The sequence below is a fragment of the Macaca mulatta genome, chromosome 16 (genome assembly GCF_049350105.2).
Source record: "Macaca mulatta isolate MMU2019108-1 chromosome 16, T2T-MMU8v2.0, whole genome shotgun sequence".
NCBI classification, from domain to species: Eukaryota; Metazoa; Chordata; class Mammalia; order Primates; family Cercopithecidae; genus Macaca; species Macaca mulatta.
The window spans coordinates 43,532,896-43,547,682 of NC_133421.1; the positions used below are offsets into that span (position 1 = coordinate 43,532,896).

Here is a 14,787-nt window from a genome sequence, read left to right on the forward strand (position 1 = left end):
CTCATCTGAAAGAGAACAGCAGCCTCAGCCTACAAGTTACTGGTACATGCCCGTGACCCCACTCTACCCTACTGCCACTGCCATGTACCTCCCTGCACAGTCACATGTGCCTCTCTGCACAACCATATGGCTGTTATTTTTCTCTCTTTAAAGGACCAGTACAAATACTGCCTCTTCTTTGAAGTTCTTTGAGGCTTTTGCCAGTGTGTCTGGCTGAAGGCTGGAGAGATCAAGGAGAAACAGACTCTGAGTTGAAGTTCCAGCTCTAGAATTCATAGCTGTGAAAATTTGGCAAGCCACTTAGCTTCTCCGAGCCACATGTTCTGCCTATAGAAAATGAAGTCAGTAGCACATAAATGGATACATCTGGTATGTGTTTGGTATCATGTACTGGAAGTGGGAGAGAACTGAACTGTGATATTTTAGTCTAGTGTCTATTCTGTCCCGTTAGTAGACATTCATTTTGATCAAGTCACACTCCTCTCTGATCCTCAGTTTCCTCCTCAGAAAATGATGGAGTCTGGTTAGATGCTATGGACGGGCTTTTTCAGTTCAAAAGGAGCTTACTGTCTCTGCCTCTTGCTTGGCATGTATCTGCCTTCCACAGTGATTGATCTTTTTCTATATACAGCCTGTCTTTCCAACCAGATTAGGGAATCCCAAAGAGTAGTGAATGTGTCTTGTTTGCCTGGGTATCTCCAGAGCCCAGAACAGTGCTCTAAACTTAGACATGTATTAGATTGAGCTCCTATCACCTTAGCTCTCCCCTGCTTTGCAAATGTTTCATCAAATGAAGGGGCCAGCTCAAGCATATTACAGAGCTGTCTAATGCTGGTATATCAGGGCTCTGTGCCTCAGAAGATCTAAAGCTGCTATAGCTACTTGTAAATTGCTCAATATGTGTCAGCTGCCAGCAAGGAACTACGGATAAGTTTCCCAAATTATAAGAAGAGCCATGTAGTAAATCACCAATGGATTAGGCACAGGATTCGAAAACTGTTCTTTCAAATGTCACCCACCTGGAATGATGCATGGTGCTATGAGGAATACTGCATGGTGTCACTTGGACATGACCCAAGTAGACCATCAGAAGTCACGTCATGCTGTAGGGCCAGATGAATTTCCTGACCCCTCCTCTGTGGGTCCCTAAGTCATGAGGTACACTAGGCAATATCTACTCAGTAATTGGCTCTTTCCCTAAGTGAAGCCAGAGCCAATGTGTTTTTTATTTCTCCTTAAATGAGAATTTGCTAGCGGGCCTGTATTTTTTTCTCGCCTAATAACAAGTGACAGCAAAGTGTGAAAGTAGCTGTAACAGGCACCAAGGACTGAATTTTGCAAACTCCCAAACAAGCTGAGAAATCAGTGGCTGACACTCAAGATCCAGTGGTATCTAGTGGTCTTCTTGACCGTGAACCCACTAGAAAGGATTAGGGAAGCTCTTGGTACCAGAAACTCATAGATTTTGGAGTTGGGAAACTGATGATTCTACAACTACTAGGAAGTTTTACTGATCCCAGATTGGCCTATTTGATCCAAGTATTCTGAAGGATTGGGGACAATGCAGAAAAAAAAACAGGGCTTCTTGAGATGAGATTTCAAATATTGCTCTCTCAAGGAGGTGATCTATAGGTATGATTTCAACTTTTCACATATAGACCCTTCCTAGCATTGGAGACATGAAAAAAATCCTGAGATGTATTAGAGGACTCCACACTCCTCATAACATGCTTGTCTACTAGCTGCATGACCTCCATCCAGGACCGTACCTATGGCCATGAAGGTCAAATCCCACACAACACCAGGTTGTGCCATCCCTGTAGACAATAACACCAACAGCTCCCACTGGAGATGTTAAGTGTGGCAGGGAGATTTTATCTCTCTGATAAATTTCTTCATTTGTAGAGACAACAATGTCTTATTCAAAGGACAATTGGGGGGATAAAATTGGGCAAGTGGGTGAATTAGGCCCTTTTCCTGCCCTCAACACAAAGTTCAATCCTGACCTCTTAACCTTCAAGGCTTGAGACCCAGAACCTGGCAGAAGGCGAGTCTTCCCTGTCCATCCCTTACTCATCTCTTCTACCTCATCTCCTCCTCACTCTCTGGCATGTATCCTGGCTCCTTCCATCATGAACTACACTCTCTTTTCACTGTGTATGTATGTGTATGTGTCTTTTTACAAAAATGTTCTTATTTTATTCTATTCCAGCTTTATGGAAGAATAACTGATGAAGAAAAATTATATATATTCGCAGCATACCATGTGATATACATATGTATATGTACATGTGTGTATATACATACATATATATAAACCACAATCTGTGTGTGTATATATGTGTGTCTGTATATATATACACACACAAATGCACATATATATACCACATTGTGTATAAATAAAATACCACATTTTTTTTATTCATTCACCCATTGATGGACACTTAGGTTGGTTTCATATCTTAGCTATTGTGAATAATGCACAATGAATACAGGAGAACAGATATCTCTTCAACATACAGATTTTATTTACCTATTTTTGGATCTATATCCAGAAGTAGGATTGTTGGAGCAAAGAATTAATTTTTTAAGGATCTACCATACTGTTTTCCACAATGGCTGTAGCAATTTACATTCCCACCAACCGTGTACAAGGGTTCCCTTTTCTCCATATCTTTCACAATACCTATTGTATTTCATCTTTTTGATAATATCCACTTTTACAGGTATAAGGTAATATTTTATTGTGGTTTTTATTTGCATTTCCTGGATGATTAGTGATGTTGAACATTTTTTTTCATATACCTGTAGACCATTTGTATGTATTCCTTTGAAAAATGTCGTATTTAATTTCTATGACCATTTTTTATCAGGTTATTTGTTTTTTTGCTATTGAGTTGTGTGAGTTCTTTACACAGTTTGGATATTAACCCCTTATCAGTTGTATGGTTTGCAAATATTTTATCCCATTCTGTAGCTTGCCTCTTCATTCCTTCAATTATTTCCTTTATCTGTGGAAGCTTTTTAGTTTGATGTAATCTCATTTGTCTAGTTTTGCTTTTGTTGCCTTTGCTTTTGGGGTCATAGCCAAAAAAGTCATTGCCTAGGCCACCACCAACAAACTTTTTTTCCTATGTTTTCTTCTAGCAGTTTTACAGTTTCTAGTATCATTTTAAAGTCTTTAATGCATTTCAAGTCAATTTTTTACATAGTATGAGATAAGGGTCCAATTTCATTCTTCTGAATGTAGATATCAAGTTTTCCCAACACAATTTGGGAAAGGACAAAGACTGTCCTTTTCCCATTGTGTGTTCTTGGTGCCTCTGTCAAAAATTAATTGATAAAAATGCAGAGGTTTATTTTGTGCTTTCTATTCTGTTACATTGGTTTAGATGTTTGTTTTAATTTCAGTACTGCCCTGTTTTGTTTACTATAGCTTCGTAGCATATTTTGAAATCAAGATGTCCATTGCCTCCTTCTTTGTATTCTTGCTCAAGATTGTTTTGGCCATTCAGGGTCTTCTGTGGTTCCATGTACATTTTAGGGTTGCTTTTTCTAATTCTGTGAAAAACACCATTGGAATTTGGATAGGGATTTCACTGGATCTATAGATCACTTTGGATAGCATGGACATTTTTACAATAGTAATTCTTCTGACCTATGAACATGAGATCTTTTCATTTATTTGTGTCTTCAGTTTCTTTATCAATGTGTTCTAGTTTTATGTGCAAAAATCTTTCATCTCCTAGTTAAATTTATTCCTAAGTATTTGTTATGCTATTGTAAATGGTATTGTTTTCTAAATTTATTTATTTACTTTTATTTTTATGCTTTTTGAGACTGTTTCTGTCTTTGTCACCTAGGCTGGAGTACAGTGGTACAGTCTCAGCTCACTGCAGTCTTGACCTCCTGGGCTCAAGCTATCCTTCCACCTCAAACCCCAAATAGCTAGGACTACAGGCATGTGCCACCAGGCATGGTTAATTTTTTTTTTTTTTTTTTTTTTTGGTAGAGACAAGGTTTCACCATGTTGCCCAGGTTGGTCTCAAACTGCTGAGCTCAAGCAATCTGCCAGCCTTGGCCTCCCAAAGTGCTAGGATTACAGGTGTAAGCCACCACGCCTGGCTCTACATTTATTTATTTTTTTTAGCTACTTTTTCCATCATTGAATACAATGTTAACTGTGGGCTTCTCATATGTGGCCTTTATTGTATTGAGTTAAAATTTGACACCCAATTTGTTGAGAGTTTTTATCATGAAAGGATGTTGAATTTTATCAAATGCTTTTTCTGCATCTGTTGAGATGATCATATAATTTTTATCCTTCATTCTGTTAATGTGGTGTATCACATTTGCTGATTTGTGTATGCTGAATCATCTTTGCATTCTAGGATAAATCCCACTGGATCACGGTATATGATCCTTTTGATGTGCTGTTGAATTTGGCTTGCAAATTTTTTTTTTTTTTTTGAGGATTTTTGCTTTATGTTCATTAGGGATATTGCTCTGTGATTTTCCTTTCTGCAGTGTTCCTGTTTGTCTTTGGTATCTGGGTAATGCTGGCCTCATTAAATAAGTTTGGAAGTGTTCTTCTCTCTTCAATTTTTTGAAAAAGTTTGAGGAGAATTGGCATTATTTTTTAAATAATTGGATTTTTAAAAAATGTTTGCTAGAATTCACCAGTAAAGCCATCAGGTCCCAGGCTCTTCTTTGTTCCGAGATTTTTGTTTACTGATTCAATCTCCTTTCTTGTTATTGACCTGTTCAGATTGCCTTTTGCCTCATGGTTCAGTTTTGGTAGACGGTACGTTCTCTAGAAGGTTATTCATTTTTTCTAGGTTATCTAATTCATTGGCATGTAATTGTTCATAGTACTCCCTTATGATCCTTTGTATTTCTGCACTATTAGTTGTAGCGTCTTATTTATTTATAATTTTATTTGAGTTTTCTCTTTTTCTTAGTTCAGCTAAAGGTTTGCCAATTTTATTTATCTTTTTAAAAAACAACTCAGTTTCATTGATATTTTTCACTGTTTTGCTAGTTTGCTTTATTGATTTCTGCTCTGATTTTTATTATTTTCTTCTTTCTGCTAACTTTGGACTTTGTTCTTTTCTAGTTCCTTGAGGTATAAAGTTAGGTTGTTTATTTGAAATCTTTCTTTTGTCTTAATGTAGGCATTTGTCACTATAAATCTTCCTCTTAGGGTGGTGTTTTTCTGTATCCCATAAGTTTTGTTATGTTGTGTTTTCAATTTCATTTTTCTCAAGATACATTTTGGTTTCCCATTTGATTTCTTCTTTAATCCATTGGTTATTAAGAATGTGTTGTTTAATTTCCAAATATTTGTGAATTTTTCAATTTTCCTGCTGGTTTTGATTTTTTATTTCATAGCACTGTCATTGAAAAAGATACTGGATATGATTTTAATCTTCTTAAATTTGTTAATACTTGTTTTATAGTGTAATTTGACTTATCCCAGAGAATGTTCCATGTGCACTTGAAAATAATATGTATTCTGCTACTGTTGGATGGAATGTTCTGTAGGTTCGTTAGGTCCATTTGGTCTACAGTGTTGTTCAAGTCTGTTGTTTCCACATTGATTTTCTGTCTTCATGATCTATCCATTTTTGAAAGTGGGATATTGAAGCCTCCTATTAATGTTGTTGTCTGTTTTACCCTTTAGTTCTGCTAATATTTGCTTTATATATTTAGGTGTTCCAATGTTGGATGTGTATATATTTATAATTTCTGTATACTCTTGATTAATTGACCCCCTTATCAGTATACAATGATGTTCTTCATCTCTTGCAACCATTTTTCACTTAAAATCTATTTTGTCTGATATAAGCAGAGCTACTCCTGCTCTCTTTCGATTACCATCGTCATGGAATACCTTTTTCTATCCCTTCACTTTGAGCCTACATGTGATCTTAAAGCTAAAATAAATCTCTTGTAAGCAACATATAATTGGGGCTTTTTAAAAAATCCATTTAGTCACTGTATGTCTTTTGATTGGGGCATTTAATCCATTTACAATTAAAAGTAATTATTGATAGGTAAGGAGTCACTATTGCCATTTTGCTAATTGATTTCTGGTTGTTTTGTTCCTTTCTTCCTCTCTAGTTGTCTTCTTTCATGATTTGATAATTTTTCATAGTTGTATGCTAGGATTTCTTTCTCTGTGTCTTATCTGTGTGTACTACAGGTAGTTTACTTTTGTGGTTACCATAAGTCTTACACTAAATAGCTTAGAGTTATAACAGTCTATTTTAAGCTGATAACAACTTAACTTCAATCACATACAAAAATTCTATACTTTGGCTTTCCCTTTTCTCACATTTTATGTTATTGATGTAACAATTTCTATCTTTTATATATTGTATATCCATTAATAAATTGTTGTGGCTATCATTATTTTAATATATTTTCCTTTAACTTTTATATTAGTGTTAAAAGTGGTGTATACACTACCATTATAGTATTAAAACATCAGGATTTGACTATATTTTCACCTTTACAGTGAGTTTTAAACTTTTATGTTTTCATGCTGTTAACATCCTTTTATTTTAAACAGAAAAACTTTCTTTAGCATTTCTTGTAAAGTGGTCCAGTGATAATGATCTCCCACAGATTTTGTCTGTGAAAGTCTTTATCTCCCCTTCATTTCTCAAGGACAGCTTTCTTAAGTATAGTACTCTTGGTTGAAAGTTTTTTTTGTTTTGTTTTGTTTTTCCTTTCAGTCCTTTGAATATGTCATCCCACTCTCTTCAGGCCTTCAAGCTTTCTGCTAAGAAATCAATTGATAGACTTCAGAAGGTTCCCTTGTATGTGACAAGGTGCTTTTCTCTTGATGCTCTTAAAATTCTCTTTATCTTTGAATTTGAGAATTTGATTATAATGTACATCAGTGGAGATCACTTTTTTTTTTTTTTGAGACAATGTTTCACTCTTTTTGCCCAGGCTGGAGTGCAGTGGTATGATCTTGAATCACCACAACCTCCACCTCCTGGGTTCAAGCAATTCTCTTGCCTCAGCCTCCCGAGTAGCAGGGATTACAGGCACGTGCCACCCCAAGCCCAGCTAATTTTGTATTTTCAGTAGAGATGGGGTTTCTCCATGTTGGTCAGGCTGATCTCGAACTTCCGACCTCAGGTGAACCACCCGCCTTGGCCTCCCAAAGTGCTGGGATTACAGGTGTGAGCCACCATTCCCGGCCAAAGATCACTTTATATTTAATCTATTTGGAGTTCTTTGGGCTTCAAAGGTATGAGTGCTCATTACTCTCTCCAGGTTTGGGAAGTTTTATGTCACCATTTATTAAATAAGGTTTCTGCCCATTACCTTTCTCTGCTCCTTCAGCGACTCCTATAACGCAAATATTGATTTGCTTGGTGGTATTCCCCAAGTCCTGTAGGCTTTCTTCACTCTATTTCATTCCTTTTTCTTTTTATTTCTTTGACTGAATAATTTCAAATCACCTGTCTTTGAACTCACTAAATCTGCCTGATTGAGTCTGCTGTTGAAACTCTTTATGAATATTTTCAGTTTAGTTATTGTGTTTCTCAGCTCCAGAATTTATCTTTGGTTCTTTTGTGTGTTTTCTATCTCTTTGTTGAACTTCTCATTTTTTTTCATGTATTGTTTTTCTGATTTTGTTGACTTTTCTACCTGTGTTCTCTCATACTTCACTAAGCTTCTTTAAGAGGATTATTTTAAATTATTTGTCAGGCAATTCATATAGCTGTATTTCTTTAGTGTTGGTTACTGGTGCTTTATTTTGTTCATTTGGTAGGATCATGTTTCTATGAGTATACATAATCTTTGTTGCTTTTGTTGATGTCTGTGTTTGAAGATGTAGGCACCTCCTCCAGTCTTTACAGACTAGCTTCAGCAAGTTAATCTCTTCACCAGTTTACTTTCTCAGAGGTTCTGGGTGGGCCATCTGATGAGGTCCATAGGTGGGCTTGCTGCTGGAGTCCTCACGTAGGAGGTCCTATAGACTGGTCCACTGGTGTAGGCTGGAGTTTGGGTCTGTGTGGACAGGCCTGGTGTGTGGGTCCATGAGGGCAGGCTTGAAAACTGAATCTATGGGTGTAGGCCTGGACCGTGGGTCCACTGGAGCTGGTCTGGCATCAGCATCCACTGAGGTGGTCCTGGCAACTGGGCTCATGGAGATGAGCCTGGAGTCTGGATCTTCAACAGAACTGGGGTGGGCCTGAAGCCTGGGTCCCTGGGAGTCAGCTTGTAGCCTGGCTGGGGCTGTCAGATCTGGCCTGGAGCCTGGGTTAGGCCTAATGCTGTGGTCCATGGTAAAGATGGATGATCACTTCACTCTTCTTCCCCACATAGAGGGTATCTCCATGATGTATTGCCTGGGCATAGGGGAAGGATGATACAGGTAATGTGAAACTGTCCTGTATACCCTGTTTAGTGTATCTTTTCTTTTTTCTGTGTTCCACTCAGGTGCTGTACTCTCTCTCCTGGATTCCTTCAGCTCTTGTGAAGATATTTTTGCACATGGATAGTTGTTCAAATTGATGTTTCTGCAAGGATATGAGTTCTGAAAACTCCTAGCCCTTCATTTTGTTGACATTACTTCTATGTGTGTCTTTTTATGGGTTTTACTTTTATTTCTTTTTTTTTAAATTTATTTATTATTATTATACTTTAAGTTGTAGGGTACATGTGCATAACGTGCAGGTTTGTTACATATGTATACTTGTGCCATGTTGGTGTGCTGCACCCATCAACTCGTCATTTACATCAGGTATAACTCCCAATGCAATCCCTCCCCCCTCCCCCCTCCCCCCTCCCCATGATAGGCCCCGGTGTGTGATGTTCCCCTTCCTGAGTCCAAGTGATCTCATTGTTCAGTTCCCACCTATGAGTGAGAACATGCGGTGTTTGGTTTTCTGTTCTTGTGATAGTTTGCTAAGAATGATGGTTTCCAGCTGCATCCATGTCCCTACAAAGGACACAAACTCATCCTTTTTGATGGCTGCATAGTATTCCATGGTGTATATGTGCCACATTTTCTTAATCCAATCTGTCACTGATGGACATTTGGGTTGATTCCAAGTCTTTGCTATTGTGAATAGTGCTGCAATAAACATACGTGTGCATGTGTCTTTATAGCAGCATAATTTATAATCCTTTGGGTATATACCCAGTAATGGGATGGCTGGGTCATACGGTACATCTAGTTCTAGATCCTTGAGGAATCGCCATACTGTTTTCCATAATGGTTGAACTAGTTTACAATCCCACCAACAGTGTAAAAGTGTTCCTATTTCTCCACATCCTCTCCAGCATCTGTTGTTTCCTGACTTTTTAATGATCACCATTCTAACTGGTGTGAGATGGTATCTCATTGTGGTTTTGATTTGCATTTCTCTGATGGCCAGTGATGATGAGCATTTTTTCATGTGTCTGTTGGCTGTATGAATGTCTTCTTTTGAGAAATGTCTGTTCATATCCTTTGCCCACTTTTTGATGGGGTTGTTTGTTTTTTTCTTGTAAATTTGTTTGACTTCTTTGTAGGTTCTGGATATTAGCCCTTTGTCAGATGAGTAGATTGCAAAAATTTTCTCCCATTCTGTAGGTTGCCTGTTCACTCTGATGGTAGTTTCTTTTGCTGTGCAGAAGCTCTTTAGTTTAATGAGATCCCATTTGTCAATTTTGGCTTTTGCTGCCATTGCTTTTGGTGTTTTAGACATGAAGTCTTTGCCCATGCCTATGTCCTGAATGGTACTACCTAGGTTTTCCTCTAGGATTTTTATGGTATTAGGTCTAACATTAAAGTCTCTAATCCATCTTGAATTAATTTTCGTATAAGGAGTAAGGAAAGGATCCAGTTTCAGCTTTCTACTTATGGCTAGCCAATTTTCCCAGCACCATTTATTAAATAGGGAATCCTTTCCCCATTTCTTGTTTCTCTCAGGTTTGTCAAAGATCAGATGGCTGTAGATGTGTGGTATTATTTCTGAGGACTCTGTTGTGTTCCATTGGTCTATATCTCTGTTTTGGTACCAGTACCATGCTGTTTTGGTTACTGTAGCCTTGTAGTATAGTTTGAAGTCAGGTAGCGTGATGCCTCCAGCTTTGTTCTTTTGGCTTAGGATTGTCTTGGAGATGCGGGCTCTTTTTTGGTTCCATATGAACTTTAAAGCAGTTTTTTCCAATTCTGTGAAGAAACTCATTGGTAGCTTGATGGGGATGGCATTGAATCTATAAATTACCTTGGGCAGTATGGCCATTTTCACGATATTGATTCTTCCTATCCATGAGCATGGTATGTTCTTCCATTTGTTTGTGTCCTCTTTTATTTCACTGAGCAGTGGTTTGTAGTTCTCCTTGAAGAGGTCCTTTACATCCCTTGTAAGTTGGATTCCTAGGTATTTTATTCCCTTTGAAGCAATTGTGAATGGAAGTTCATTCCTGATTTGGCTCTCTGTTTGTCTGTTACTGGTGTATAAGAATGCTTGTGATTTTTGCACATTAATTTTGTATCCTGAGACTTTGCTGAAGTTGCTTATCAGCTTAAGGAGATTTTGGGCTGAGACAATGGGGTTTTCTAAATATACAATCATGTCATCTGCAAACAGGGACAATTTGACTTCTTCTTTTCCTAACTGAATACCCTTGATTTCTTTCTCTTGCCTAATTGCCCTAGCCAGAACTTCCAACACTATGTTGAATAGGAGTGGTGAGAGAGGGCATCCCTGTCTTGTGCCAGTTTTCAAAGGGAATTTTTCCAGTTTTTGCCCATTCAGTATGATATTGGCTGTGGGTTTGTCATAAATAGCTCTTATTATTTTGAGGTACGTTCCATCAATACCGAATTTATTGAGCGTTTTTAGCATGAAGGGCTGTTGAATTTTGTCAAAAGCCTTTTCTGCATCTATTGAGATAATCATGTGGTTCTTGTCTTTGGTTCTGTTTATATGCTGCATTATGTTTATTGATTTGCGAATGTTGAACCAGCCTTGCATCCCAGGGATGAAGCCCACTTGATCATGGTGGATAAGCCTTTTGATGTGCTGCTGAATCCGGTTTGCCAGTATTTTATTGAGGATTTTTGCATCGATGTTCATCAGGGATATTGGTCTAAAATTCTCTTTTTTTGTTGTGTCTCTGCCAGGCTTTGGTATCAGGATGATGTTGGCCTCATAAAATGAGTTAGGGAGGATTCCCTCCTTTTCTATTGATTGATCGACCACGTAATTGGAAGTAAAGCACTCCTCAGCAAATGTACAAGAACAGAAATTATAACAAACTGTCTCTCAGACCACAGTGCAATCAAACTAGAACTCAGGACTAAGAAACTCAATCAAAACCGCTCAACTACATGGAAACTGAACAACCTGCTCCTGAATGACTACTGGGTACATAACGAAATGAAGGCAGAAATAAAGATGTTCTTTGAAACCAATGAGAACAAAGATACAACATACCAGAATCTCTGGGACACATTTAAAGCAGTGTGTAGAGGGAAATTTATAGCACTAAATGCCCACAAGAGAAAGCAGGAAAGATCTAAAATTGACACTCTAACATCGCAATTAAAAGAACTAGAGAAGCAAGAGCAAACACATTCGAAAGCTAGCAGAAGGCAAGAAATAACTAAGATCAGAGCAGAACTGAAGGAGATAGAGACACAAAAAACTCTCCAAAAAATCAATGAATCCAGGAGTTGGTTTTTTGAAAAGATCAACAAAATTGACAGACCACTAGCAAGACTAATAAAGAAGAAAAGAGAGAGGAATCAAATCGACGCAATTAAAAATCATAAAGGGGATATCACCACCGACCCCACAGAAATACAAACTACCATCAGAGAATACTATAAACACCTCTACGCAAATAAACTGGAAAATCTAGAAGAAATGGATGATTTCCTGGACACTTACACTCTTCCAAGACTAAACCAGGAAGAAGTTGAATCCCTGAATAGACCAATAGCAGGCTCTGAAATTGAGGCAATAATTAATAGCCTACCAACCAAAAAAAGTCCAGGACCAGATGGATTCACAGCTGAATTCTACCAGAGGTACAAGGAGGAGTTGGTACCATTCCTACTTTTATTTCTTAAAACAACTCATGTCACCATCAATGTTTTATCCTCTTACTCCGTTCTACTCACATCCTTCAAGATTCAAACTCTCCTCTGAAAGTGATGCCATGCCTTCCAGGCAGCCTTCTCTAACTAATTCAGTATTTTGAGTCTCTATTCTTGTCCACAATTGTCTATCAATTCATACCCACACTTCTATACACTGTTTTGTGATAGGGCTCTATAAACCACATTTCTGCTTTTCCAGCTGGATTCCTGTTGAATGTTGCCAATAGAGGGAACTATAGGGATGCTGCAAGGTAGGAGAAAAAAGAAGAAATTCCTGTCTTTCAATTTACTTCCTGTGAACATTCTGTCTGCTTCCTTTTCTTAGCAGCATCATGCTAGTCTTGCTGTTCCATCCCAGAAGTAGTAGTCTGGTCCTGTAGCATCAGTTAGATCCGGGCTTCAGATTTTTCCCAACATTTCAGAACACATTTTATTGTATTTGCTCCTCAACATCAACAGCAACTGGTTGGTGGTCCCTTCTCAGAAGTCCAAATTAAACAGGTTGCCTCCTCCATATTCAGAACCACTAGCACCAGCAGGAAAGGTGCTCTCCTCAAAGAGCTCAATTTCAGCTCTGCAGGGTCTGATCTCCAAGATTCTACATTTTAAAAATTCTAACATCTTCATTTTGTTTCCTCAGTCCCAAGATTCTACATTTTAATAATTCTAACATCGTCATTTTGTTTCCTCAGTCAAGGTTGTGCTGTATCTGGAATAACTTACTGTTTTATCTTTGCTCTTTGAGTTACCTAGTTAACAATTCATTATTCCTAGTTAATAATTATTTTGACTGAATTCTCTTTGTTTAAAAAAGTTGGTATGATGTTTTTCTCCTGACTGGATACTGACTGATACCTCCACACACAATCTATGATTTACATCTATCAAAGGGCACATCAAACAAATACATTGCTGTTATCTATCATTAATCTCACTCCAGTCTTTCTTCTTTCTGTTCCTAGGGCCAAAAGTAGTGTCAGACTCAATAAACACAGCTGACTTTTTGAATAATAGCAGAATAAAAAGGAATGAATGATGCCTGTTGGAGTCAGCACAGTTCAAGGTATAATTGTCGGGACTTCTGCTCAGGTCTCCTTGCTGGGATGGTTGTGGGTCAGAGTTTATCCAGAAATGTTCCAATACAACAAAAAACCTCACAGTTGAGAAGCCATAGAATCCTGTCTCAAGCAGTTCATGAGAAGTGCAGTCAATAAAAGAGAGAGCCCTGTGTTCTTGATATCAAATCCTGGCTCTGTGACTTAATTACTGTGAGACTTTGAGAAAATGACTTAACCTCTTTGACCTCAGTTTTCTCATTCATAAGATATGGATGATAAGACAGATTTCACAGGACTCTCATGAGAAATGAGATGAAGAAAAAAGTATGCAGGTGAGCCTATTGTAGTAGATGGTACAGAGCAGGAGCTAAATATTTCAGTTATCCCCCTTCACCTCCCCAACCCATCTGTTGGTTGACACAGCTTAAAGCATTAGCAGGAATCAAAGAGATTTCATTTTCCAAAGATACTCAAAAAGAAGGGCAGACTGTGATCAGTCTTCATCACTACCATTATCACCATTATCATCATTACCATTGTCATGATCATCATCATCATGATTAACTGAGGATTCCAGCAAGGCTAGGTGCTTTGCATGTTTTCTTTCGCATACTTTTCACATATGTATTTTCCTCACCATTTAAAGGTGAGAAAACTTTCAGAGGTTAAATCACTGCACAAGGTCCCACAGCTATACATTATCAGTGCTATAAATTGAACCCATGTCTGTCTGGGTCCAACACCCCTGCTCTTCTCTCTCACTGCCTCTGACCACAGCAAGCAAAAGTCAGTCAGATCTATCCTGTGTCCTCCCATGAAGCAGATATTGGCCCTAAAGACTGTGTGTTTCTGTATCACTGGCACTTGGCCTGACTTGCAACCCTCCCTGGCTTCCTTTTTCTGCCCATGTCCATGCAACAGCATCTTAAAGCAGCCAGCGTGCAATTGGCCATCTCATGCCTGACCTTGAGGTCGACTACAGAATGCTGGTGCCTATGGTTTGAGTGCCTTCCTGAAATACCTCCTTCATGCATTCCTTCCTACTCTGGCTACCAGTTACAGTGGGACCCTTTGGATGAGAGTTTATTGAGTACTTTATCCTTATCCTCAGCCCTGATGACCAGTTGATAAAAGGAGAAGGAGTAAAGTATGGGAGATGGGGGAAGGAAAAGGAAAAAGAAGGCTGCCAGTCTGTGCTAGTCATTTTAGTTACGACCTTTGGAGCCACCTCCTTAGGAAGATCATAAGCTGTCTAGGAATGGTTCTGCATCCACCATCCCCTCCCACCACATCAGTCAGTGAAGAGCCAAACCCATAATAGACACAGACTAGAAACAGCCCAAGAAGTAGTGGTATGCAGTAGGAATTAAGCGATCTGTCTTGTCGTTCTTGTTCTGCCAAAGATTTGCTTCAGGCAAGCCACTCTTCATCTCCCTGGCTTATAGTTCCCTCCTCCAAAGGAGGAATAATGTGCTGCTGTAGAATAGACATGAGCTGTAGTCAGAGAGACCTGACTTTGAATGTAGCCATAGCCTTTTCTGTGACCTTACATGAGATACTTAATCTCTCTCAGGCTCAGTTTCCACTTCTGTTAAGTGAGAATAAGAC

General features: G+C 38.4%; 1 protein-coding gene and 1 long non-coding RNA gene across 2 annotated transcripts in view; one reads left to right on the plus strand and one right to left on the minus strand.

Moving 5' to 3' along the window:
- Positions 1-13,365, plus strand: part of LOC144335438 (uncharacterized) — a 41,847-nt gene extending 28,482 nt beyond the window's left edge. The window contains exon 4 of the long non-coding RNA XR_013406291.1: positions 11,141-13,365. This is a non-coding gene — a long non-coding RNA (uncharacterized LOC144335438). The remainder of the gene's footprint in view (positions 1-11,140) is intronic.
- The window catches only part of ASIC2 (acid sensing ion channel subunit 2), a 1,127,000-nt gene that overhangs the window by 973,016 nt on the left and 139,197 nt on the right, over positions 1-14,787 (minus strand).